The sequence below is a fragment of the Gossypium hirsutum genome, chromosome A03 (assembly GCF_007990345.1).
Source record: "Gossypium hirsutum isolate 1008001.06 chromosome A03, Gossypium_hirsutum_v2.1, whole genome shotgun sequence".
Classification (NCBI taxonomy): domain Eukaryota; kingdom Viridiplantae; phylum Streptophyta; class Magnoliopsida; order Malvales; family Malvaceae; genus Gossypium; species Gossypium hirsutum.
In genome coordinates, this window is record NC_053426.1 from 50,684,817 (window position 1) to 50,702,436 (window position 17,620).

At 34.3% G+C, this 17,620-nt stretch overlaps 1 non-coding gene across 1 annotated transcript; it reads right to left on the bottom strand.

Annotated features, from left to right (window-relative positions):
• Window positions 1–10,995: 10,995 nt before the first annotated feature.
• On the bottom strand, window positions 10,996–11,101 carry LOC121225284 (small nucleolar RNA R71). The gene has a single exon (XR_005923163.1). It is a non-coding gene; the product is annotated as a small nucleolar RNA R71 (small nucleolar RNA).
• Window positions 11,102–17,620: the final 6,519 nt, after the last annotated feature.

The window sequence follows — 17,620 nt, forward strand, 5'->3', positions numbered from 1 at the left end:
TTTCTTGTCTTGGAAGTTGAGGAAAAAAAAACAAATAAAGGACGAGAAAAGAACTATTTTGTGATAACAGATCTTTTTGTGCAAGATTCTCTACACTTTGAGGTGAGGCCTGCAGTGATACAATTCAAAACCTAATCTATGGCATGAAAATGGTATGCGACACTCAAATTTAAGACGATAGTCAAATTTCTTGTGCTATTACTCAGATTCAATTTACAACATTATTAAATTATTGAGATAATACATTATTTTTAATACAATTTGTAATGTTATGCACCAATTCTATTTTGGTGTTTTTGTATACATCAAATTTTAAATTTGGTTCAATTTTTACATTTCATTAATTTCGTTATTTATGTGACAAATTTTCATTAAATCATGTGTAAATCTTATTAAGTTGAAAAAAAAAATAAACACATTTGAGAAAGAGTTTCTTATTTCTCCTAGGAAATTTGTATTTTTTTATTTAAATTTAAATTTGTTTGTTTTTTTTTTCAACCTACCAAAATGTCATGTCAGCAATTTGCACATAATAAAAAACAAAAAAACATGACATAGATAATGAGGTTAGTGCAATGTGAAAATCGAACAAAAATTAAAGCTTGATGTATACAAATGCACCAAATTGAAGTTTGTGTATAATTTTGAAATTATATCAAAGTTCATGTGTAATTTTGGTATTTATTTCTTCAATTATTTGTTAAATTCAAGTCCATTGTAATACTGTTTTGTTATACAACTAATTTCAAAATGTCACACTAACTGATCTGACAAAAGAGTTTAATGGTCATAACATTGGATGTGAATTTTTAAATGTAAAAAATGGAGAGAATGTATCGACTCGAATTCTCGTGGTATTAGAAAATACAGTTTTAGAATCTAATTTTTGTTATTGAGTCCGTAAATATAAAATAGAAATATTTACGGAGTTAATATTAGAACATAATAAAATTCGGTTAAGTAATTTAGCTAAAAAAATAATTAATTAAAGCTCAGAGATTAAATTGTAAAAATCTAATCACAATTGAGTTTTAATTAATAAAAAGTTTAAGAGATCTAAATGGTAATTATCTCAATGACCAAAATAGTAAATAAAGTAATATTAAATAGTGGATGATGGTGGTGGATGCCATTAAGTTTAATTAAGAGATAATTAATGTATAATTAAAGTAGATTAATTATAACTTAATCTTAGTATATAAACAAAAGTACGTGGCTTAGAAACAAAACAAAGAAAACTCCAATTTTGGAGCTTGAACAATTGACCAAGTAAGTTCAAAGGTAATCAAGCTTTTTATAATGTAATTTTTTTTATAGATTTATGATTATTGGAGCTTGATTTAGCTGGCCCATGTATCAATTTGTTCAATTGTTGAATTATTAACAAGTTGCCGTTGTGGAGGAATTGATGAATTAGGTTTGATATGGATAGAAATTAATCTTAGATTATGATAAAGACTAAATTGTAAAGTTTAATAAGCTTGATAGTTAACTTTGTAACATTAATGACCAAATTGAATAAACTGAAAATATGTTATGATATTATGTTAGGAATAGAAAGTATAGGGTCCTAATGAAATAAAGTGAAATTAGATTTTGATCTGATGCTAAATAGGGGTGAGCAAAATTCGATTTGATTCTAAAAAATCGAAAAAAATTCGAATTTCGAATTATTCGGATCGAGTTAATCGAATAATTCGAATAAACCGAATATAAACTATATATTTTTTTAATTTTTTTAAATTTTAGGCTTTTACTTAAACCCAATTTCCCCTAAGCCCAAACATTTTATATTTTCCATTTCCCCAAGCCCGTCTGCCCAAGCCCCAAAGATTTATTTTCCCAAATCCCAATTCCTCCCCCAAATCAAACCCCCAGCAAATTTCAAACCCCAAATTATTTTTCTTCAATTCAAACCTCCTTTTTCATTCAATTCAAACCCTAAAATCTATTTTTCTCAAAGAACCCTAAAATAAACCCTCATTCCTTCTTTTTCTTTTTAATTATTTTTTAGTTATTTACTCACTTATTTATTCACTTATTTACTTCAATTTTTTGTTGTATGAAAAAATATTTTTTTGAAAAATTACATAAAAATAAACAACACTAAAGTCATTTTTAAAAAAAACATTTTAACTTGAACAAATATATTTGATTCGATTCTATTCGAATTCTATCTCACTCGACTCGATTCGAGAAAACTTCAAATTAAGTTAGGATGATAAAATAAGATTCGAAAATTCGATTAACTCGAAAATTTTTGATTCGATCGAATGCTCACCCCTAATGCTAAATATCGAAAGATATGCTTATCCTGAGTACAAGGACTAAATTGAATAAAATACAAAATATGCTTGGTTTTGTGTTTGAATGAGAATGAGATGAATTCTAATATTGTTCATTTATTAATTATCGATCGTAGCTAAAAACGACGTTGAGCTGTCGAGAGGGAAAGGAAAAGGGAGAGTCGTCGACGAGTGACGCAAAGATTCGGTTTGTAATTTTATGATTCAAGATAAATATATTATTTGCATATTCATGTTAAATTGCATGATTGAGTATTAAGGTGAGTAAATAATGGTCACATGAATTGATTTGCTATGATTGATATTGAATATCGAGATAATGGATTGAATTGAATAAATAGAAAGTAGCATGAGTTAGTTGAGACATGATATGTGATATGAAAATGGATTGAAATTTGCTATATGATATTGAATATATATGAATTGACGATGAAATGAATTAAGAATATGAAATATGAATTGATTTATATAATGTGATTGGATTATTGGTACCCTATTAGTTGTTTGGATTGTGTCGAATATAGTTGGCATGCCATAGGATTAGATTGTCTACGGGTTAATGCACTTCATGTGCTGAGATACGTTTCGTGCTGCAGGATGTGCTTCGTGTGCTAGAATGCACTTCGTGTGTCAGGATGTGTTTTGTGTGCCAGGATGCACGTCGTGCACCAATATGCACTATGTCTGCCTATTTCCCTTACTTCTGTTTATTCGATGATGCACTTCGGTGCTAGACTTGTGTGTTGGTTGGATAATCTATGTATCCGTCCGAGTTAGAGTCAAGTTAATAGGGATTATAAAACATAAGCACGATAAATGATATTGAATTGAAATGATATAGAACTATATGTGCATATATGTAATTTATGATAAAGAAAGCATATAAAATATTATGCGAAGCGATTAGAAACGAGCTCTAAGGGCCGAACCGAATATGAATGAGTCAATAGACTCCATAAAGAAAATCAAATTGTAAATTGAATGGATAAATGATATTGATTGAATATGGGAATTGGATATCCTATTGTTAAAAGTATATATGTTTGAGACTTAAATGGTATTGAATGTTTCAATTGGTATATAGATTGGCATTTGATGAATGGTATGATATGGTGAAATCTATTGCAAATGTTAAATGAATTTATATACAAATTGCTATATGTATATACATATACATACTATAATGGAAATTCTTGGCATGATAGAATATGAATTGGTTATACATTGAACTTGAATTTATTGTAATCATTTGCTAATGCTAATGTTGCATTGAGTTGTATCATGAAAGCATTACTGAGCTCTATCGCTCAACGTACGGTTTGTTTATTCCATGCACAGGTTTAGGTGGACCTTGAAGTCTCAAGAGGTGAATTCAGCATCTATTTTGTAGCTCTTGACTTAATAAAGTTTGTATAGCTTTTTACATTTTGATAAATTGCAAGTACTTAGGGTTGAACCTATTTTTGGGTTATAAATGGTCAAATTGGTCAAATTGAGCAATATATGTATGAAAAATGAAATAGCTTATGAATGGTTAAAGTCTTTTTGGTTTATGATGTGGAATATAACCTTTATATCATGATGTTTGTTAATTTGGTTTATAAAATTAGCTATACTTTGTCAAATGATAGGATGAAACTAAAAAGGAATGAATTTATAGGATTCTGCTTGTAATGTCATGACACCACCCCATGGATGTTGCAACACTAGCCTTTATCATCACTACGTCAACTTACTGTCTTCTAGGTCATGACTTGCACCATAAGAGTCGCGACGCCAACCCAAAACATTTTTTAAACTTTGCATATTAGCCTTCAATTGATCTCGAGTTTTCGTAAGCTCGTATAACACTTGAAAATGATTATGTAACATATTATGAATTGGTATTATACTTACCTGGATGTATAAATGGTTGTATTGTATATATAATTGTTCATAGTTGCTCCAGCAATGAATGTGACATCCTTTAGCTTGGACCCAATGATCGGGTTGGATATGGGGTGTTATATTTAGTGGTATCAGAGCTACAAGTTTAACTAGTTCTCGAAATAAATCGAGCTCAAAGTTGAGTCTAGAGGTACATGCCAAGGTCGAATCGAGTCTGAGTCGAGATTTGGATACTGATTATGAATTCTTTGTTTATAATTGAAAATGTCAGAGGAATCAAGAAATGCTATTTATGATGATATGTACAGTAGTGATAACTTCATTGAGGGTGAGACTAAGATTAAGATTGAGACACTTGATGTTGATCAAGTCGGTGCTCAACAAAATAAAGCTGATAGATCTTACCGAGAAGGTTAAGGTGATGAGAATTTGCTCTGCATGATAACAAAAGTCCTTCAGTGAGTGGTGGGAGCTGCTCCACAAGTTGCACTAGTAGCCACAACTTAGCGAGCTCCGATAAAGGAGTTGTGGAAATATAAAGCGACTGAATTCAAGGGATTGAAAGGTGTTATCCCTCATTAGTCGAAGCCCGAATAGAATAGACAGAATAAGTACTGTAACAGTTAGAATGTTCCCCGCACAAGTGTGTTATGTGCGTAGTATCCCTCTTGAAAAAGGAGGCGTATCAGTGGTGGTTGACAGTTACCCGTCATGTGCCAGTTGATCGGATTATTTGGGCATTCTTTCAATGCGAGTTCCAGAAGAAATATATTGACGAATTGTATCTGGAAGACAAAAAGAAATAATTTATAATGCTAAAATAAGGTGATATGTTAGTGGTTGATTATGAGCGAGAACTTTTATGACTCAACAAGTACGCTATTGAATTAGAGCGACAGAAGAGGAAAGCTATTAACAATTCCTTTATGGACTGCATGATGAGATCTGGGATCAATTAGTTTCACATAAACTCAATGAATTTTCTGATCTAACTGAACAAGCAAAAGTGATGGAGCAAGCTATGGGCTTGCATAAGAAAAGTGAGCCCTTTTGAGCCTTCCTAAGCCTTCGGAAAGAGTTAGGACTTTTAGTTCGCAATCTTTGCCAAAATGAGCTAGAGAGTCTCGAAGACCCTAGAGATAGCCTCCAAGGACTGTCAGGTTAGATAAAGCTCAGGATCAACAATCATTAATGTCAGTGGGCAGTGTTAAAGTTCCTATAAAAGATTTAGACATTCTGAATTTTGAACTTTGCAGAAGAAGACATAAAGGTGACCTGTCGTTAAAGGTAGTAGTTAATTCAGGTCAATTCCGTACTTAAGGAGTTTGTTTTCTAAGCAATTTAGGGTCTGTTTGATTGAAGGAATTGATTTTCTGGAAAATCATTTCCAACTTTTCCAGCGTTTGATTGGCGGAAAACATTTTCCATTTGGAAAATGAACTCCAAAACAAGGGAAAATGGGTTACATTTTAGGGAAAATGTCTTACCCTTTCAATTTTCGTAAGACATTTTCCGTTCTCTCCTCTCTATCCCCTCATTCATTCCTTCCTTCGTTTCCGGTAGAAAATTGCTTCTATTTATCGATTTTCCAGTAACTTGTTTTTTAATTATTCAATACTTGTTTTTTAACACAATTACAAATAATTTATTTGATATTAATTTTTTTCAATTTATAACGATTAATATGTGGCTTAATAATTGAGTATTATTATAAATAAATCATTGCAATATATGTAAAAATAATATAAAATATAAAAATTTATTAATATATATCAATATATGTAAAAACAATTTTTTCGAAAAATATTTCCAGGAAATCTGCCAAACAGCCGAAAACATTTTACACAGATTCAATCAAACACCAGAAAATATTTTCCAGTAAATTATTTTACAGAAAAGTAAAACATTTTCCCGAAATCATTTTACGAAAAATATTTTACTGGCAATCAAACAGACCCTTAGAATTTTATTACGTTTTCAAAAATTAGGCCTTTGGAATAAATATCAATAAAATAAGTGTTGTTTAACACATTTTGTAAGTTTTGTGACCCAATATGCTAACACGGGCCTTAGGTTGTGCTAATATGCTTAATTGAATGTGTAGGATGAAGATATAAAGGCCCAATTGACGTGGAAGCAAGGGATGAGTGATGCACAAGCTTCCTGGGCATCAAAGTACAAAACAATCGACATAAGGCAGAAATAGGGTGTTGTGTCATGCCACACAAGGGGTGTGGCACGACACAGTTCAACGTCTTGCCCAAGTAATTCGAGGTTATTTTCGTTCACACAATCAACTTTATACAATGACCTAGGACGTGCTAAAGACCTAGTTTGGGTTGCCAACACTTCTATAAATAAGGCATTAGGAGTTTGATTTAACTAAGTCATCCTAAACACCTTCAAAAACCCTAGTAGTTTAGGAGTAGATTTAGATTATTTTCTTTTTAGCTTTTTAATACTATTTTGTTTTCGTCTTGAAATTAGTTTTGATTTAAGAGTTTATTTATTTAATTAAAGTATTTCAGTTAATTTTATTTTGCATTCAATTTAATTCTCTATTCCAAATTTACTACTCCATCCTCATTTGATATTCAATCTACGATTATTCAATTCTCTTCCAAATCAATCCTGTTCTTTACATGATTCATTCAATGGAGATAGAGATTATGAATAATATGAGTGGCTAAATCCCTTAGGGGAGATTAATAAGTGGATGGGGATGTGATTAACGGAGGATTTAGAGTTTCCCGAGAGGGGTTAGTTGGTATGAATTAGGTGTGTTTAAACCACTAGGACTGACAATCTTAGAAAGTTATCATAGGCTAAACGAGGTCGAAAGATAAATTGAAATGAGTAAATCATAATTTATCCTAGTTGAGAAAGTGAGGTTGGGAGATAAGCGTGTATCAACCAATCTATAAGTTAATTAGAGGCTATGAGGTAATAATTGGTTAATCGGTAGCTAATTCACCCTAAAACCCTAATCCAAAGTTAAATACAAAGCTTGAAGCGAGTTAATCTTCCTGATTGGTTTATTGATTTTTAAGTCGTTTGTTTATTTTATTCTTTATTTATTTATTTTTATCTCACTTATCTAGTTTATGGTTTATCTTAATATATGAATTAATTACTACTACTTAGACTTACTGTTGTAAAATGTTTTCATTATTTATTCCTGTAATTACCCTAACCCGTATCCGTCGTCAGAACAGGGTTTCAGAGCGTTCCCAAAACTTTCAGAACATTTTACAATTAATTTATGTAAATTACTATTCAAATGCCGAATTCATTCATAATGTCCCTTAAATGGACCCTTGAGGCCCAATACAAGCATTAAAATCGAGCCAGGACTTAATCGGGACCTCTAAGAATTTTTTGAAAAATTTCAAAAATTTTCCAAGGTGCAGGGCTCACACGCTCGTGTGGTCTAAGGGACACGATCATGCTACAGGCTATGTTCGACCCCATGTAACTCTCTGACTTGTGCACACGGCCATGCCACACGCCTGTGTGCTAGGCCGGGTGGTTAATTAATTCTTTTCGAAATTAGGTGCACGTTTCACACGGCCAAGACACACGCCCGTATGCTCAATTTTGAGCATTCTGTCTCTCAAAATCAATGTACAGGGGACACAAGACCTATCCACACGCCTATGTACCAGGCCGTGTGTCACGCATGGTTTAGATACACGCCCGTGTGGACAAAATAAAGCAATTTCTGAGCCTCATTTGTCACCCAAATTTACCACTTCCCTGCACTAAAACATACCAAACACATTCCAACCAATTCAAGTATTCAAATTAAACAAATTTCATCATTCGTCATGGCATACCATTATATTCATACATGCTTACAATCTTACCTTGGTTCAATCCGTATATTATACATAGTTTTATCAACTACTTAACATATATTTAGCTACCATAACATGACATTACAAGTATATAAAAAAACCATTACTAGCCATTCTAATGGCTAGATTATAAGCATTATTATCAAGCCACTAATGGTCAAGTTGTCCTATTCATGTCATTATATCAAAATGATTTTACTAAGTATACCCAAAATAACTAGTTGACAGTGTGACGATGCTCCAACGATCTCCAACCTTCGCGAGCTTCCAAGCACTATAAAACAGGAGAAAAATAAAACGGAGTAAGCATTACATGCTTAGTAAGTTCGTATAAAGGAAACTAAACTTACCAATCCCGTTTATTAAATCTAAGCATACAATATAATGTTTTCCATCCATTTGGCTAAATTGCCTAAACATATGCATTCAATCAAACATGTTAGTCACCAAAATCTTTATATCAAGCAAGTAAACATAGATAAGCTCATCATGCAATATTCTTTCAAACAATTATCATTTCATCTAATAATTCTCATGCCATGTCAAGAGTTTTATGTCCGTTGAATCATTGAAATTCCGAAGGATGCTCAAGTAGTACACTCGAGGCGTACGATTAATAATCCGTCAATTCTTATTCAAGGGTACCAATTAGGGCACTTAATTAAGGAACACATATTGTATACCAGGATTACCAGTCTAGACTAAATCCTTTATATAACCTATGCTCAAAAGAGCTCAATTAGGATTACTAGTCCAGGCTAAATCGTAATCATAACATATACTCGAGAGGTATTATATCAGGATTACTCATCTGGGCTAAATCCTTTCTATAATGAGGTTAATAGGATTACTCATCTGAGCTAAATCCCGTCTGCAACAAATGCAAGACCTCATCTATTTCAGGAAAGCACATATATTTATCGGAATTCAATATTCAATCAGGACTTAACCCTTTTTCATCATTTCAAGCATGTATTAAATTGTCCATTATAGCATTCAAGTAATACATTCCAATATAAGTCACATTACATACAAGCATAACATTCAGTTAACATAATTACATACTCGATTAAGTTACATGAACTTACCTCGACACTTGTTCGCGTATAAAATCTACTAATTCGAAACATTTTCTTTTCCTCGATCTAACCTCGAATTTGTGTTGTCCGAATCTATATAAATAGCTTTAATCATCAATATCTCATATTTCATACTCATTTTGACTCAGTTTACATTCTAGAAAAAATTACCATTTTGCCCCTTACTTTTCCATAAATTCCAATTTCGTCCCTAGGCCCAAAAAATGAAATTTGTACAATTTACTCCCTATTCCAAGCCTAACTAAAACCCCATTAAAAATTTACAGCACATGTATTCATAAAAAATTAGAATTTTTCATTAAACTTCACAACTTTACATTTTAGTCCCTAAATCATGTTTTCATCAAAAATCACTTTGTAAAAGTTGTTTATCTATCAACAACTTTTCATTTTCTACCATAAATTTCTAATTTTCAGCGTATTCATCCATGACCCAAATTTCATACCTTGATAACTTTTCAAATTAATCCCCCCAAATAGATAGTTTAAGTTATCCCAGTTTCAAAAATATCAAAATTACTAATAATGGGACAAGGAAATTTACCCAATTAAGCCTTGAAAGTTTCTTCTCTCTCTTTTAGGGTTTTCATATAATTTTGGGGTTGAAGATGACAAAAATAAGATGATATTTCTATTTATCATCTTTTAATTAATTAAATTATTTCAATTCCAACTTTGTCCCTACTCTTTTCTAATTTTTCCATGGATGAGTCACAAAAAATCTACATAATTTTTTTTAATAGTCTAATTACCATATAAGGACCTCTAGTTTTGAATTCTATAGCTATTTAATCCTTAAAGCTACTAGAATTTAACTTTCGTATTTTATTCGATTTAGTCCTCGTAATTAAACACTTAATTGATAAAATCTTCATATCAAAATTTTCACACGACATGCCTATCATAATACAGACCATATAATAAAATAAGAAAAGCTTCATTTTCAGGTTGAATTTGTGGTCTATAAACCACTGTTTCGATTTCACTAAAAAATGGGCTGTTACAATTCCATCCCTCATTGGGTATGATATTCGGAATACTTCCAAAGTATTTCGTTGTACTAAACTATATTACAATTTGACCCGTGCACTTGCGGACACCACTGTTCTTAATTTTTATATTTTTGGTGTTAATGTTTTAACTATAAATGATAACTCATTTATAGGTGATCAAGTTGTCACCGTTCTGGGGAGGTTTTGACAATAAATTTTGAAAATAATTTTGCAAATAGTAAGATAAGTAGAAATGTTAAGACCTATAGATATAGTTTTTAATTTTATTTATTTTCAAGTCGTTTATGACTTGAAGCTCTAGCACTCCAATTGAATCATACCCAGATTCAAAGTAAATTATTAGACGCAACCATCCAACAATGAACATTGATCCACCCGTGGTTATAAATTTACCACAAGAAAATCCATTGTTTGAAGAACCAAGAGAGAAACAAAGAACCATATGGGAAGAAGTCCCAATGGAATAAAGGACATTGCGCGAGTACGCCCTACCTACACTAGAATGGTGCGAGGAAGCATAGAATGACCGACAGTTAGCTCTAATAATTTCGAGATAAACACGACCACTCTACAAATGATTCAAATTGTGCTTCAGTTCAAAGGGAATATAGTTGAAAACCCAAATTAGCACTCAAAGCAGTTTCTTCATCTATGCGACACCTTCAAGTAAAACGAGGTATCTAATGATGCCGTGCATATTTGATTATTCTCATTTTCTCTATGCGACAATACGACTGATTGGTTGGATTTGTTAGAACCAAGTTCCATCACCACATGGAATGATTTAGCAGAACATTTTTCTATAAAATTTCCTCGATTAGTCGAACAATTCAGCTCTAACAAGAAATTACAAATTTCAAACAATACAAAGGTGAGTTCCTGTACGAGGCATGGGGATGATTCAAAACGATGCTAAGAAAGCGCCCACATCATGGATTACAAGTATGGCTCCAAATCCAGTTATTCAACGATGGTGTTGATGGCCTGATGTCACTTGTAGTAGTTATTTTAGGTCATTCCCACACTTAATGAGTTTGTTTTCTAGGTATTTTATAATTAATTATTATATTTTCAATATTAGTAGCTTAGGATTAAAATTTAATAAAAAGAAGTATTTCTAACACATTTTTAAGTGTTGATAACCTATTAGGTCGACACGAGTCTTAGGTACGTTTAATTTGGGTATTTAAGTGTGCAGCATTTTAGGCCCAATTGACGTTGGAACTTGGGGTGAGTAATGCACAAGCTTCTCGGGCTGTGAAAGCATGAGAAAAACATCTTAAACCACAAAATGCCTTGTGTGGCGTGACATGCAATGTCTGTGTTGCAACACAGCCTTATGTTGAGCCACAACAACCTTATGTTGAGCCATATCAACCTGTGTTTAGCCATAAAGCCTGCATGTGGGCTACAAGAAAGGATGACGTTGGCAACCATATTTTGGTAGATTCTTAGAGATTTTATTTCTTACTTGTCGATCTGCCACAAATTGATATGGCTAATTAGGCTTTCCCTGTATGTTTAAGGAACTATTCTTGAGAAAAATAGTGTCTTTTACATAGTTTTTTGTTAATAAGTGAAAACGTCTTGTTTTTGCTCATTTTGTGACCCAATTTGGCAAATAGTATTGTTGGCGGGCCTAACATGTGATTGAGTGGTGTAGGGGTATGTTGGATATTGGAAATGAGCAAGAATGGCAACCAAGGAAATGGTAACATGATATCCACACCTTGGAATTGCAACACCTTCAACAATATGGAAGATTGGAGACACCTTTCAGTGGTATCGCGATATCCACTTTGGGTATGGTGATATCCACCTTTCCAAGAAGACCTTAAGGCTCGAAACTACCTGAGGTATCACGATACTCACCTCTGGGTATCGCAACATCGACATCATCAGGGGGAAAAATTGGAAAAAAGGGTAGTCTTTGTCCACCTGATCCACCAATCACCTAAGGCCCACGTAGGGGCTGTAATAGCTCGATTTTAGGCCCAGTCGGAACAGTGATTTTGGGACCACTAATCCAAGGACAGAGAAATTATTTTTAATATTATTTATGTGTTGTGGCATGATTATATGAGAGTATGAAAATTTTGGTGAATTAATTTTAGCGATTTCGTGCTTAATTGTGAAAAATGACTAAATCGCATAAAGTGCAAAAGTCCAATTTTGATAGCTAAGGGTGTCAAATAGCTATAGAACTTAAATTGGGGGTCTTTAAAGGGAAATTAAACCCTTAAAAGCCAAGTTACCTGGCCATAGAGACATGAGGAGTCAAAAAGTCAAAAAATGACTAGGGTTGGTAATTGATGACATTAGCAAATTGAATATTAAAATAAAATCAAAGGGGTCATCTTTCTTCTCCATTTTTCCAGTGAAAATAGTAGCCATTAGAGGGGTTTTTTAAGCTTGAAATTTCAGCCACCTAGTCTCTTTACAAGTAAGTGATCCTGATGGTTTTTCTTGATGATTCTTGTACTTTTAGAACCCTTGTAGCATGAGCTTTCAAATAAGGGGACTATTTTGCAAAATAGTTAAAAGTTTAGGGTTTTAACATGAGAGTGTTCATGTCATTTTCTGAAATTTTATGGAAGAAAAGAATCATGGTTGTGAAATAAACAACTTTTGCGAAGTAGTTTTCATGGAAACTCCAACTAAGGACCATTTTGCATAAGTTGTAAAATAGGTGATGAATGTGTGAAATAATGAGAATAGTGGGCTGCTTCTAGTATAAAAAGTATTCAGCTAGGCCTGGTTAATGAGAAAATATGCTAAAAATCGACTTTTAGACCCAGGGGTAAAATGGTCATTTTGCCCAATTATGACTTTTCAAGTGCCTCGATTAATATGATGATGGAATGAATGAATTTCTATCATTTTAGATCAATAATTATAAAATCTGGGCCTAGATCGGGGAAAAGAAAAATAAGTGGACTAAGCCGAACTAGTCGCCACATTTTGAGTACCGACGTAAGTTGTATGTAAATAATACAACTACATTGTTATTATATGTGTTTGAATTGATATATAGCATAAAGTACAGGAGCACCCCACGGGGAAAAAATCGGTCTCGCAAAACCTAAGTTATCCTCTCTCTTGGTGAAACGGACACAAGAGTATTCCACCATTGGTAGGTCGAGTCTCGTAGGAGTGACACTGCACACTTCACACACTTCTTGTGAAGAGTTAACTGACAAGGGTTTTGGGAGACCGATTTTTTCCCCGTGGGGTGCTTTGGTACTTTTTGTGAATAAGAAAGATGGGTCGATGAGGTTATGTATAGATTACAGACAGCTCAACAAGGTGACTATGAAGAACAAGTATCTCTTGCCAAGAATCAATGATCTGTTCGATCAGTTGAAGGGAGCCACCGTGTTTTCTAAGGTAGACTACTACCAGTTAAGGGTTAAGGAGCAAGATGTACCAAAAACTGCTTTTCGGACAAGGTATGGCCACTATAAGTTCCTCGTCATGCCCTTTGGCTTAACAAATGCCCCGACGATTTTTATGGACTTAATGAATTGTATGTTCTGACCGTACTTAGATAAGTTCATTGTTGTCTTTATCGATGACATACTGATTTACTCACGTGAGTGAACACGCGGAGCATTTGAGAATGGTTCTACAAACCTTGAGAGATAAGCAGTTATACGCCAAGTTCACTAAGATAGAATTTTGGCTACGAGAGGTTGGATTCTTGGGACACATTGTGTTGGGTGACGGGATCAGAATTGACCCAAGTAAGATCTCGACTATCGTTGAGTGGAAACCGCCTAGGAATGAAACAGAGGTTTGAAGCTTTCTGGGTTTGGCAGGATACTACAGAAGATTTGTGAATGGATTCTCTATGATAACCACTCCGATGACAAGGTTGTTACAAAAGGATGTCAAGTTCAAATGGTCAGAGAAATGCTAGCAGAGTTTTGAGAAATTAAAGGCTTTGTTGACCGAAACTTCAATTTTAGTACAATTGGAATCAGGCAAAGAATTCGTGGTGTATAGCGACGCCTCCTTGAATGGATTGGGGTGTGTGCTTATGCAAGAAGGTAAGATAATAGCCTATGCCTTGAGACAGCTAAAGCCACACGAGAGAAACTACCCGATGCATGATTTAGAATTGGCCACTATTGCGTTTATGTTGAAAATTTGGAGGCACCATTTGTATGGTGAGAGGTGCCGAGTATTTACAGACCATAAGAGTCTAAAGTATTTGATGATCAAAGGGAGCTGAATTTATGGCAACGGCGGTGGTTAGAGTTGATAAAGGATTATGAGTTGATTATCGACTACCATCCGGGAAAGATGAACGTGGTCACTGATGCATTGACTAGAAAATCCTTATTTGCATTGAGAGCAATGAATGCCCAATTGGCCTTGTCAGAGGATGGTTCGGTTCTAGCAGAATTAAAGGCTAGACCGATGTTTCTCCAAGAAATTTGTGAAGCTCAGAATAACGATGGTGAATTGCAAGCCAAGAGAACTAAGTGTGAGGCGGGTGTTGAATCAGATTTTTGGATTAGTACTGACGGATGCTTGATGTACCAAGATAGAGTTTGTGTACCCAGGGATAATAAGCTTATTCAGAGGATTTTACAAGAGGCACGTAGTAGTTGCTTTTCTATCCATCTGGGTAGTGTCAAAATGTATAATGACTTGAAGAAAATGTACTGGTGGTCGGGGATGAAAGAGACATTTCTGAGTTTGTTTCTAAGTATATAGTTTGTCAACAAGTGAAGGCCGAACACCAAGTGCCTTCAAGTTTACTTCAGCCTGTGATGGTTCCTGAATGGAAGTGGGACTGAGTAACCATGGATTTTGTGTCAGGGTTGCCTTTGACACCAAGGAAAAATGATTCAGTTTGGGTAGTTGTTGATAGACTTACTAAGTCGGCACATTTTATACCAGTGCGTACTGACTATTCCCTTGAGAAATTGGCTGATCTATATGTTTTTGAGATCGTGAGACTTCATGGAGTGCCCTTGTCGATTATTTTAGATAGAGATCTGAGGTTTACCTCGTGGTTTTGGAGGAAGTTGCATGAGGCATTGGGGATGAAATTGAACTTTAGCATGACTTTTCACCCTCAAACCAATGGTCAGTCAGAAAAGGGTGATTTAGACCTTAGAAGACATGTTGCAGTGTTGTGTTCTCAAGTTCCAAGGCAATTGGGAAAAATATTTACCGCTAGTCGAATTCGGCTACAACAACAGTTATTAGTCAAGTTTGAAAATGTTGCCTTATGAGGCTTTGTATGGGCGTAAGTGTTGAACACCCTTGTATTGGACTGAGCTGAGAGGGAATCAGATACATAGGGTTGACTTAGTTAAAGAGACTGAGGAGAAAGTTAAGGTGATTTGTTACTGTTTGAAGGCCGCTTCGGATAGACAAAAAACCTATGCGGATTTAAAATGAAAAGAGATCGAGTTTCAAGTTGGGGATAAAGTGTTTTTGAAAGTATCCTCGTGGAAGAAGGTTCTCCGATTCGGAAGGAAAGGCAAATTAAGTCCACGGTTTATTGGACCTTATGAGGTGACTGAGAGAATTGGACCAGTAGCATACCGATTAACGTTGCCATCAGAGTTAGCAAAGAGACTTTATGTCTATTCCATGTGTCTATGTTACGTCGCTACCGTTTGGACCCCTCACATGTGATCTCACCGACAGCGATTGAGATTAGCTCGGACATGACTTATGGCGAAGAGCCAGTTAAGATTTTGCCTTGTGAAATAAAACAATTGAAGAATAAGAGTATTGCACTTGTTAAAGTATTATGGCATAGACATGGAGTCGAAGAAGCCACATGAGAACCCGAGGAGACCATGAGAGACCAATATCCAAATCTATTCACCGGTAAAATTTTTGGGTCGAAAATCCTTAAGGGAAAGAATTGTAACAGCTCAATTTTAGCCCCAATCAGAACAGTGGTTTTGGGACCACTAATCTGAGGATGAAGAAATTATTTTTAATATTATTTTATGTGTTGTGGCATGATTATATGAGAGTATGAAAATTTTGGTGAATTAATTTTAGCGATTTCATGCTTAATTGTGAAAAAGGACTAAATCGCATAAAGTGCAAAAGTCCTATTTTGATAGCTAAGGGTGTCAAATAGCTAGAGAATCTAAATTGGGGGTCTTTAAAGGGAAATTAGACCCTTAAAAGCCAAGCTACATGGCCATAGAGACATGAGGAGTCAAAAAGTCAAAAAATGACAAGGGTTGGTAATTGATGACATTAGCAAATTGAATATTAAAATAAATCAAAAGGGTCATCTTTCATCTCCATTTTCCACCCAAAATAGCAGCCATTAGAGGGGATTTTGAAGCTTGAAATTTCAGCTGCTTAGTCTCTCTACAAGTAAGTGATCCTGATGGTTTTTCTTGATGATTTTTGTACTTTTAGAACCTTTGTAGCATGAGCTTTCAAATAAGGGGACTATTTTGCAAAATGGTTGAAAGTCTAGGGTTTACCATGAGAGTGTTCATGTTGTTTTCTGAAATTTTATGGATGAAAAGAATCATTGTTGTGAAATAAACAACTTTTGTGAAGTAGTTTTCATGGAAACCTTAACTAAGGACCATTTTGCATAAGTTGTAAAATAGGTGATAAATGTGTGAAATAATGAGAATAGTGGGGTACTTCTAGTATAAAAAGTATTCGACTAGGCTTGGTTAGTGAGAAAATGTGATAAAAATTAATTTTCAGACCTAGGGGTAAAATGGTCATTTTGCCCAATTATGAATTTTCGAGTGCCTAGATTAATATGCTGATGAAATGAATGAATTTCTATCATTTTAGATCAAGAATTACAAAATCTAGGCCTAGACCAGGGAAAAGCAAAACAAGTTAACTAAGCCGAACTAGTCGCCCAATTTTGAGTACGATGTAAGTTGTATGTAAATAATAAAACTACATTGTTATTATTTGTGTTTGAATTGATATAGCATAAATTGGTTGTTTGTGGAAATGATTATGTATGATGAATATTGAGATGGTAGAACTCCCGTTTGAACCTTAGGAAATAAATCGGATATTCATGCCATGACATTCGGGTTATTTGTATGCCAGTGTAAGATATATTTCGGACATACATCGGCCACATGATGAGAGCGAGTGTAAGACGATGTCTGGGACATGGCATCGGCCTTGAGACGAGACCCAGTGTAAGACATGTCTGGGACATGCATTGGCTACGAGATGTGTTAGTGTAAGACCATGTTTGGGACATGGCATTGGCACGCATAGAGGTGCTAGTGTAAGACCAAGTCTGGGACATGGCGTCGGTCTTGATTTCGATAGTCAGTGTAAGACCAGGTCTGGGACATGGCATCGACTTGATAGATGAGCCAGTGTAAGACCATGTCTGGGACATGGCATCGGCATTATACCCTAAGTTTGAGGCTTAGTGAATATCCGATAGCATTCCAAATGGTTCAACTGTGAGAGTTACAGTT